Raw genomic sequence first — 9,193 nt, 5'->3', positions numbered from 1 at the left:
AGAAGGGAACACTTCTACACCACTGGTGGGAATGCAAGCTAATAAGACCTTTTTGGAAAGAAGTTTGGAGAGCACTCAAGGAATTAAAGTAGATCTACCATTTGATCCTGCAATCCCCCTACTAGGTATTTATCAAGATGATCAAAAATCATTTTACAACAAAGACATTTGTACCAGAATGTTTATTGCAGCCCAATTTATAATTGCCAAGTCATGGAAGCAACCCAAGTGTCCATCAACCCATGAATGGATTACCAAATTGTGGTATATGTACACCATGGAATACTATGCAGCCATAAAAAGATGGAAACATCACATCTTTTATGTTTACCTGTATGGAGCTAGAACATACTCTTCTTAGTAAAGTATCTCAAGAATGGGAGAAAAAAAAGTATCCAATATCTTCAATATTACTATGAAATCAGTATATAATCACCTACACATTCATAGGAAGGGCAAAACATAACTATAGTCCAGAAAGAAGGAGAAAGAGGAAAGAGAGGGAAGGGGAGGCAGGAGGCCAGGAGGAGGGAGGGTATTTTGAGGGATCCAACCTAATGTGCATAATGCAATGATACATTTCTAAACTACTAAGAATGGAGTGTGAATGTTTTTGCCACAACAAGTAAGCAAAGAGACGGTAATGTTAATCAGTTTGATGTAAGCATTCCACATTGTACATCAAATCAGCACACTGTACCCCATAAATGCATTGATGTACACAGTTATGATTTAATAATGATTTTTTTAAAGTAGAAAAGGAAAGGAAATCAGAGTGTTAACCCTAGGATGGGTAAGCTTCCCTCCCTAGAGTGGATATAGGTCCTCAACGCACTCCACCCACATACCATGTGATGCAAATTGTTGGATGAAATGAATTTCATTATCATTATGGTGCTAGCCATCAGCATCACTACAGTGGGAATATATCCTGAACAAATCCAGAAAAGAAAATACCTGCACCTCCATGTTTATTGGAGTGCTATTCACAATAACAAAGATAAAGAATTAACTTAATGGATGAACAAATAAAGAAAATGTGTTGGGGTGGCACATGTGGCTCAAAGGAGTAGGGCCCCAGCCCCATATGCCGGAGGTGGTGGGTTCAAGCCCAGCCCCGGCCAAAAACTGCCAAAAAAAAAAAAAAGAAAAGAAAATGTGTTGTATGTACATAATGGAATACTATCTAGCCATAAACGAATTCTTATCATTTGCAGCAACATAGATGGAACTGGAGGCCTTTATGTTAAGTGATAAGCCAAGCACAGAAAGACAAACATTGTTTTTTCACTCACATGTGGAAGCTATAAAAGTGGATCTCATGAAGATAGAGAATGGACTGGTGGTTCTCAGAGGTCAGGAAGGATAGAGGGTGGGGACAAAGAAGATCTGGTTAATGGGTACAAACATACATTCAGATAGAAGCAATAAGTTCTAGCGTTTAATGGCACAGTAGGGTGATGGTAGGTAACAATGCATTATATTTTTTTATGTCCTTGCTTATTTCTTATTTCTTAGCTTTGTTGTTGTTGTTGTTGTTGTTGTTGTTGTTGAGACAGAGTCCCACCCTATGCCCTGAGCGGAGTGCAATGGCGTCATAGCTCATGGCAACCTCAGACTCGGGCTCTGGGCATCCCGCTGCCTCAGTCTCTGGAAGCCCCTGGGATTACATGAGCTCACCGTGGCACCTGTCTGGGTTTGTCATTTTTTAGGTGTTGGGAGTCTCACTCTCGCTCAGGCAAGTCCGGAACTCCTGAGCGCAAGCAATTCTCCCTCCTTAGCCTCCCAGCCACGCCTGGGGGTAACAATGTATTATTACCTTTCATCGTAGCTACGAGAGAGGAATTGGAATTTTCTCAACACAGAAATAAGTGGTTGTGGTGATGGGCACACTAAATACTCTGACTGGATAATTACCCTTTCTGTGCATATAACAAAATACCACATGTATCCCCCAAATATGTACAAATATTATGTATCAATAATAAATAATATATACAAAGCGGAGCTCGTGCTTCCCTACAGCTAGTTTGGGAAGGCTGCTCTAAGGCTAAAGTTCCAAACGCTTAGCTTCACTTGCTCGCCCATGAGCACCCCTGTGGCCTTGTTCTCCTCCCCTTCCCCCCTTTGTACAACATCCCCGCTCCCCCTGCTTCCTGCTTCCACCTGCATGCATGCTGCCCCTCCTGCCGGAAGGTTCTTCCATCCTCTTTCCTTGGTGCTCCCCAGTTTTCTATGGCAGCTCAGGTATGACTTGCACATCAGGTCTTCAGAACACACCCTTGTCTCTGCCCTGCAGCACCCTGTTAAGCCCCTCTTTCTTCTCAGCACTTGATCCCACTCAGAGGGTTATGGGAGTCCCACTGTTGAAGGCTAGATCCCCTTAACCTCCTGAGTGTAAGATCCATGAGGGCCTTGTTATGCTACCTTGTTCACCATCTCTGTGTTTTCCAGGAAAATGCCCAGCACATAGTAGGCGCTCACTAAACAGGTTTTGAGCTCACTGGATGGACTGAGGAACTGAATGGTCAACAGAACGCTAAGATCACTGTTTTAGTGAAGTATCTGACTCCCTCCAGGCTGAGTTGCCTACTCCATCTTCTTGACCCTCTCTGGGGACTTATTAATCCTATTTTTAAAAATTAATAGCATCTCTTCCAATACATCTTCTTAAAAACTATGGCTTTACCATTAGGAAGACCTGAGTTTGAATCCCAGCTCCTCCAGCAATCAGCTGTAAAACCTTGGGAAAGTCATTTGAACTCTCTGAGCCTCAGTTTTCCCCACCTGTCTAAGGGATACATAAAACTCTACCTCCTAGGATTGTTGGAGTGCACAGATCAGATGTTCAATCAGCACAAGTTTCTCTTTTCTCCTCTTGCTCCCCCTCCTTACTCTAATACGTCTTCACAAAGGCAAAGGCCGTGGCGTATTCATAATTGTACCTCTGGAGCAGTGTTCTTCAACCTTTTGTTCTGAGACAGAGTCTCACTATGTTGCCCTCGGTGAAGTGCTGTGGCGTCACAGCTTACAGCAACCTCAAACTCTTGGGCTTACGCGATTTTTCAATGTTTTTATCTCATGGCACACTTGAACCTATAGTTACATTTCCACAGCACACTTACATTATGGTCATTAAAAAACCCAGTAAAAAAATAAATGTACTTACTATGATCTTTAAAAGTATCTCTAAAAGTATCTGTGGCACACCTGTAGTCCTCTCACAGAACAACAGTTGAAAATCACTGCTGTCGAGCCTGCGATACCCCAGGTGCTCAGAACAAGTGTGTGGGGTGAATATGCAAGCGTTAAATTACTACATAAAATAGTCCTAACAAGCAATCAATGTTTTTAGATTCTTAATCCATAAAATGGATGTAATAATCTTTTGCTGACAGATTTGAATAAAATAATGCTAGAAGCACTTAGCACAATACCTGGCTTATAAGTATTTGGTAATTCATAATTATTATTATCGTTAATAATAATATCAGATGGTATCCTCAACACCAACTTCATTTGAAATAAATCGAACACATGAACAAAGGCAATGAACAGTGGTCCTGCTGGACTTCTTTCTAGAGGTGTAATGGAGGAGTGTAAATATTATAAAATCTCGGCACAGCTCAGGTAATAAAGCTTTCCCAAAGCAACGCTGGAATAGTCAGGAGTGACAGCAGGGGGCACTGTTTCCTTAGTAAAGAGACAGCCTCAACAGTGCACCAGGGAGCTGATGCAGGTTGGAGGTTTGCAGGTTCTGAACAGAAATCTGCTGACTGATACTCCTAAGTTTGGAGCCCTGAATAATTAGCCTCCTTTAGTCTGACTTTCGGACTGTGGGCTAGTCGCTCTCTCTTGCACTGAGGAAGGCCAGTTAGTGTATATAGATGGACAGAGGGGAAGAGCAGAGAAATAAAACTCTACCACCTCAGGGGCCCCATCCCCTGTGCTTGGGTTATGCTCCTCTCAGACCATGCTGAGGGAGTTGGGGGAAGAAGAGGAAGCAACCTCAGCTGCTTCGGGCTGCCTTTTTCGAGTGCTTCTGCCTACAGCTGAATGCTCTTTGTAACATGCACGGAGACCCCCTATTAACTAGCAGCAGCGTCTGGAACTCATCTGGCCTTCATCAGAGGGACTTTCTTTCTCAGATGGGAATGTTTTCCTAGTCGCTACAGGTTTACCCTTGGTCCTTTCCTATGATGATTAGTAACAACTTGGGGAAACACAGAAGGCTTATCAGATCTAATGATGCGCAGTTTCAGGTCACCGGTCCCTGCTCGCAATATCCTGGCACCTCCTCTAGCAGCCTTCCCTGGCCCTCTCGTCTGGTTTAGATGCCCCTCTACTCACTCACTACTACCATTTTTCTCTACCATCCCGCTCAGTCTGTCATGCAATTGTCAACTATTTGCGGGCTCGTTTTCCATTGGACACAGATCCTCGAGGACACAGATCTGTCCATAGATCCTTAAGGACAGAGAACTTAGTCATGCATTTCCGTGCTCTAAGCACAGGGCTTGGTTCACAACAGGTGCTCAGGAAATAGGTGTTAAATGAATGAATAAAAACAAGGACTGAGAAAATAACTAGTATGCTGAACAAGTAATAAGGCCCTAAAAAACGATGATGTTCTGTTTCAGGAACTGTTGAAAGAAAGATTAAGTTTATGCAGATTGAGTGTAAAGTCCTTCTCCCAGTCTTGAGAAATCCACTGCACAAGGAAGGGCCAGTGCTGGCTTGACAGAGAGGGGAGGTGTTAATAGACTACAAGTGACATCCTAGAGAGAATTAATAGGACTTGGGTGTTCAGAGCATGGATGATGACAGCCCTTTTCATAGCATTCCAGTTTGATTGTATCTGGAGTTCAGGGACATAAAAGAGAGAGGTGCCCTACTAGGCAGGGTGTGGGGTAAGGCAAGAGAGGTACCCAGGGTGCAGAATATAAGGAGGACCTCACTCTTGGGCTCTTGTAAGTACAGGATGGGCATCTGAAAGCTACTGTCTTCTTAATTGTTGTGTTGTTGGTTTTTATTTAAAGAAACTACGTTATTTCTCTTATACCCTGTTTTCCCGAAAATAAGACATCCTCCGAAATTAAGACCTACTTACAGGAAAGATAAGACGTCCCCTGAAAATAAGACCTAGCGCATCTTTGGGAGTGCACCTTAAAATAAGACACTGTCTTATTTTCGGGGAAACAAGGTAGATTCTTAAAATCTTATAGATTTTGCTCCCTGTATCTCTGTGATGTTATTTGACATATTTCTTTGTTCTCTGCATTTTCCATCATGTGACAATTAGATGTAGAAGCTTGACAAGATTCTGTGGTTTTGTTCTTTTGAAAGGATGAGGCCACTTCATAGGCACTTAATGTCCATATTTGTTGACATGGAGAAAGGTGAATGATCTTTGACTGGATTCATTCATGTATTCTTTGGAGTGTACAAAATGCTGGTACTCTACCATTCCCTCTGTGTTTATGAGCTGATCTCCTATTTAACTATTTGGTTATGTAGAGGATTGTTCATATAATAACAGAAGAATAAGGGCTTGATTTCTGCCTACCCCTTTACTAACTAGATTTGAAAACAATGAGCTGGTGGCTCCCAGAATCTTCCATAAGTGATATTTTTTTTTTGCTTGTATTCACATGTTTATAGCAGCAAATCACAATCACAAAGATATGGAAACAATCCACATGAATGGATTAATAAATTGTGTCAGACATACGCCATGGGATTTTTTTTTTTTTTTTATGAGACAGAGTCTCACTATGTTGCCTCGGTAGAGTGCCATGGTGTCACAGCTCACAGCAACCTCAAATTCTTGGGCTTAAGCGATTCTCTTGTCTCAGCCTCCCACGTAGCCGGGACTACAGGTGCCCGCCACAATGCCTGGCTATTTTTCTGTTGCAGTTGTCATTGTTGCTTGGCTGGCCTGGGCTGGGTTTGAACCTGCCAGCCTCGGTGTATGTGGCTGATGTCATAACCACTATGCTATGGGCGCCGAGCCTTACCATGAAATATTTTTTTTTTTTGACTTTTTTTCTTTTTATTGTTGGGGGTTCATTTAATTGTTGTTTTTTTAACCTTTGCAATTATTATCTTTATTGATGCTCAAATTGTCCTATTTTTGGCCAGTAGGAGGCTCTCCAAGTCTTCCTGTCACAGCCCTAGTACTCCCCGGCCTTTTTGCTACCTGGCAGGACAAGGTGGCACGTTTCCTGCCTTAGACCTGGGATTAACTGTTCTTCCCGGGGAGCCCTGGCTCTTTTTAGTGGATAATGGCATTTTGAGGCTACAATGTGGAAGAGGCTCTTTTTAAAGAGAGAACCTCATTACTGTTACCATAGGTAAAAACTGAACAATCATTCCTTAATATATGAATCCCATTTAAAATAATGTTTGAGGTGAAATTTTCAAGGCACTTTCATCTAACCTGGCTTTACACGCTACTCTCATAATGTAATCTTCAAACTCTAACATGTGAGGCAGTAACACTGAAAACACGTCCAGGTCATCCTGTGGCAGCAGCTTTACATAGTTAGCTCTCTCAGGACCTGCAACTCGCCATAAGGTAGGGAGCTCACCCCTGTTTCGTGAACAGGGGAGCTGAGGCCCAGATACATGAGAACATCTGCTTGTGAACAGAGGTTTATACAGAATGACGCACAACAAATACCTTGGGGCCGCGCGCTTTGTATTCTGCCCTGCAAGCGGATCAGGGCGTATGTGGAAGACAGACAGAGTACAAGTACATTTTGAGATCTTTAAAGCACCATGTAATGGAAGAAATTTGTTGCTGTTATTATTTTGAGTAGTGCTAGCATATTTTCCTGGTTTACCTCTCATAAAATAAAGTGCCTTTGGCTCAAGTATTCAAGGCCTACCTTATTTATTTATTTATTCATTTATTCAGAGACAGTCTCACTCTGTGGCCCAGGCTAGAGTGCTGTGTCATCAGCCTAGCTCACAGCAACCTCCAATTCATGGGCTCAAGTAGTCAACTACTTCAGGCTCCCAAGTAACTGGAACTATAGGTACCTGCCAGGACACCTGGCTAATTTTTCTATTTTTAGTAGCGACTGGGTCTCACTCCTGTTCAGGCTGGTCTGAAACTTCTGGACTCAAGTGATCTTCCCACCTCGGCCACCCAGAATGCTAGGATTACAGGTGTGAGCCACCGCACCCAGTCTGGTCTAACCTTTTTAAAAAGTATCGTTATTGGCTCGGTGGCCATAGCTTAGTGAGTGGGAAGCCAGCCACATACACCAAGGCTGGTGGGTTGGAGCCCAGCCCTGGCCTGCTAAACAATGACAACTTCAACCAAAAAATAACTGGGCATTGTGGTGGGCGCCTGTAGTCCCAGCTACTTGGGAGGCTGAGGCGAGAGAATTACTCAAAATCGTTTGACGTTTCTGTGAGCTGTGATGCCACAGTACTCTACCCAGAGTGACATAGTGAGATGCTGTCTCAAAATAATAATAATAAATAAAAAGCATTATTATTACTGGAAATAATAAAATTTCATCTTCTGCCTTAGAGGAAAAGCCTATATTTATTTTTCCTTCTTTATAGAGGACTTGAAAGTCAAGGATCTTAGTGGAATCAATTTTAGGTATTTGTCAGAGAGAGTTGCAAACTGTTTATCAAATTCTCATTGATTTCTCCCCCATAGGAATTCTCAGCTACACAGACAGAATAAAAAGGATTTTCTTTCTACCTCTTTCCTGCCCTCCTGAACAGACACGTTTGAAAAGAAAATGCAGAAATAAATATACACAGCCATGGTCCTGGAGGCTCTGAGGTTACAATTTATAATTTTGTCTCTTGAGTTAGTCTTAAAGTCCTATTATTTATTTCACAAACATTTAGTATGTAGTGCTCTTTTTATACATTTTATAAACACTAATTCATTTAATCCTCGTATGAAATCCTCCGAGGAAGGTGTTATCATTAGACCCTTTTTACAGATGAAGAAACTGAGGCATAGTGAGGTAAAGCAATTTACCAAGGTGGTGCAGCTGGTTAGCTTTGGTACTGGGATCTGAAATCTGTGTATCCAGCCACTATGCCATGTTGCCTTCCATCCATGGACCTCTTCAGCTGCCATGTTTATGTCTGTAGTCACAAATACAGCTGGAACCCCATTTTATAATATGATCCTGTTTTTCTAGGTAAATATGCCTGAAATAAAAGTAATGTTGAGACTCAAGAATTACCTTGCTTCACTTAAGTTTTCAGACCTGATTTAATAGAATGCACCTGTCTTATTGTGGACACCAGGGGGTTAGGAATTCAAAAGGATGTTCTTTATTTTTCCCTAATCAGGTTGCATCTTAACAAAGGAAACTGAAATCTTGTTTGTGAGGTAGATTCTGTTTGAGCAGCTGCCAGTTGCTACAGTACATCCAACATCTGGGTTAGGAGTCAATTACACTTGGCACATTTATCACCAGGTTTCTACTGCAGCAGCCTTCAGAATGTCTATGTCTGTCTGATTCTTGCACTTTTATATATGGCTTTAAAAATCATAATCATGATGATAAATGTAAAAACATAACAAATCCTAATCCTTGGGGCTAATATTTATCCAGTGTTTACCAGGGTCAGGGACAATGCCAAAAGCTCCATGGTTCTGATGTCTGACTCTCACAATAACACTACGAGACATTCATATTGGAGAGAAATCCCACAAATGTGAATAATATGAGAGGGTTTTGTTTTTTAATTATTGAGGATTAATTGAGTATACAAGAAACCAGGTTACACTAATTGCATTTGTTAGGCAAAGTCTCTCTTATAATTGTCTCTTGTCCCCAAATGGTGTGTTGAAAATGTTGAGCGCTTCATGACTTTGCATGCCATCTTTACACGGGGCCATGCTAATCTTCTCTGTATCGTTCCTATTTTAGTATACGTGCTGCCGAAGTGAGCACTATGGCCAAGGTTTTAACAGGTTCTTGGCCCTTACTCAACATAAGAGAAATCATGCCACAGAAAAATCATCACCATATGAAGGTGCGGCGAAGCTTTATGCCCGTAAACACAGTTTTCTGTATACAGGAGAATTCATGTTTACGAGAAATGGTACAAAGTGAAGAATGTGAAAGTGTTTAACTTCTGCTCAAACCATTCTATATATGACAAATTCAGGACAGAGAAAACCCCTACAAATGTGAAGACAGTGTCA

At 41.8% G+C, this 9,193-nt stretch overlaps 1 non-coding gene across 1 annotated transcript; it reads right to left on the bottom strand.

Moving 5' to 3' along the window:
- Positions 1–8,833: 8,833 nt before the first annotated feature.
- On the bottom strand, positions 8,834–8,939 carry LOC128569374 (U6 spliceosomal RNA). Its single transcript, XR_008375338.1, has one exon. It is a non-coding gene; the product is annotated as a U6 spliceosomal RNA (small nuclear RNA).
- Positions 8,940–9,193: the final 254 nt, after the last annotated feature.

The sequence above is a fragment of the Nycticebus coucang genome, chromosome 17 (genome assembly GCF_027406575.1).
Source record: "Nycticebus coucang isolate mNycCou1 chromosome 17, mNycCou1.pri, whole genome shotgun sequence".
In the NCBI taxonomy this organism is placed as follows: domain Eukaryota; kingdom Metazoa; phylum Chordata; class Mammalia; order Primates; family Lorisidae; genus Nycticebus; species Nycticebus coucang.
Note: the sequence above shows the minus strand (reverse complement) of the source record. Positions and strands in the feature narration are given on the sequence as shown.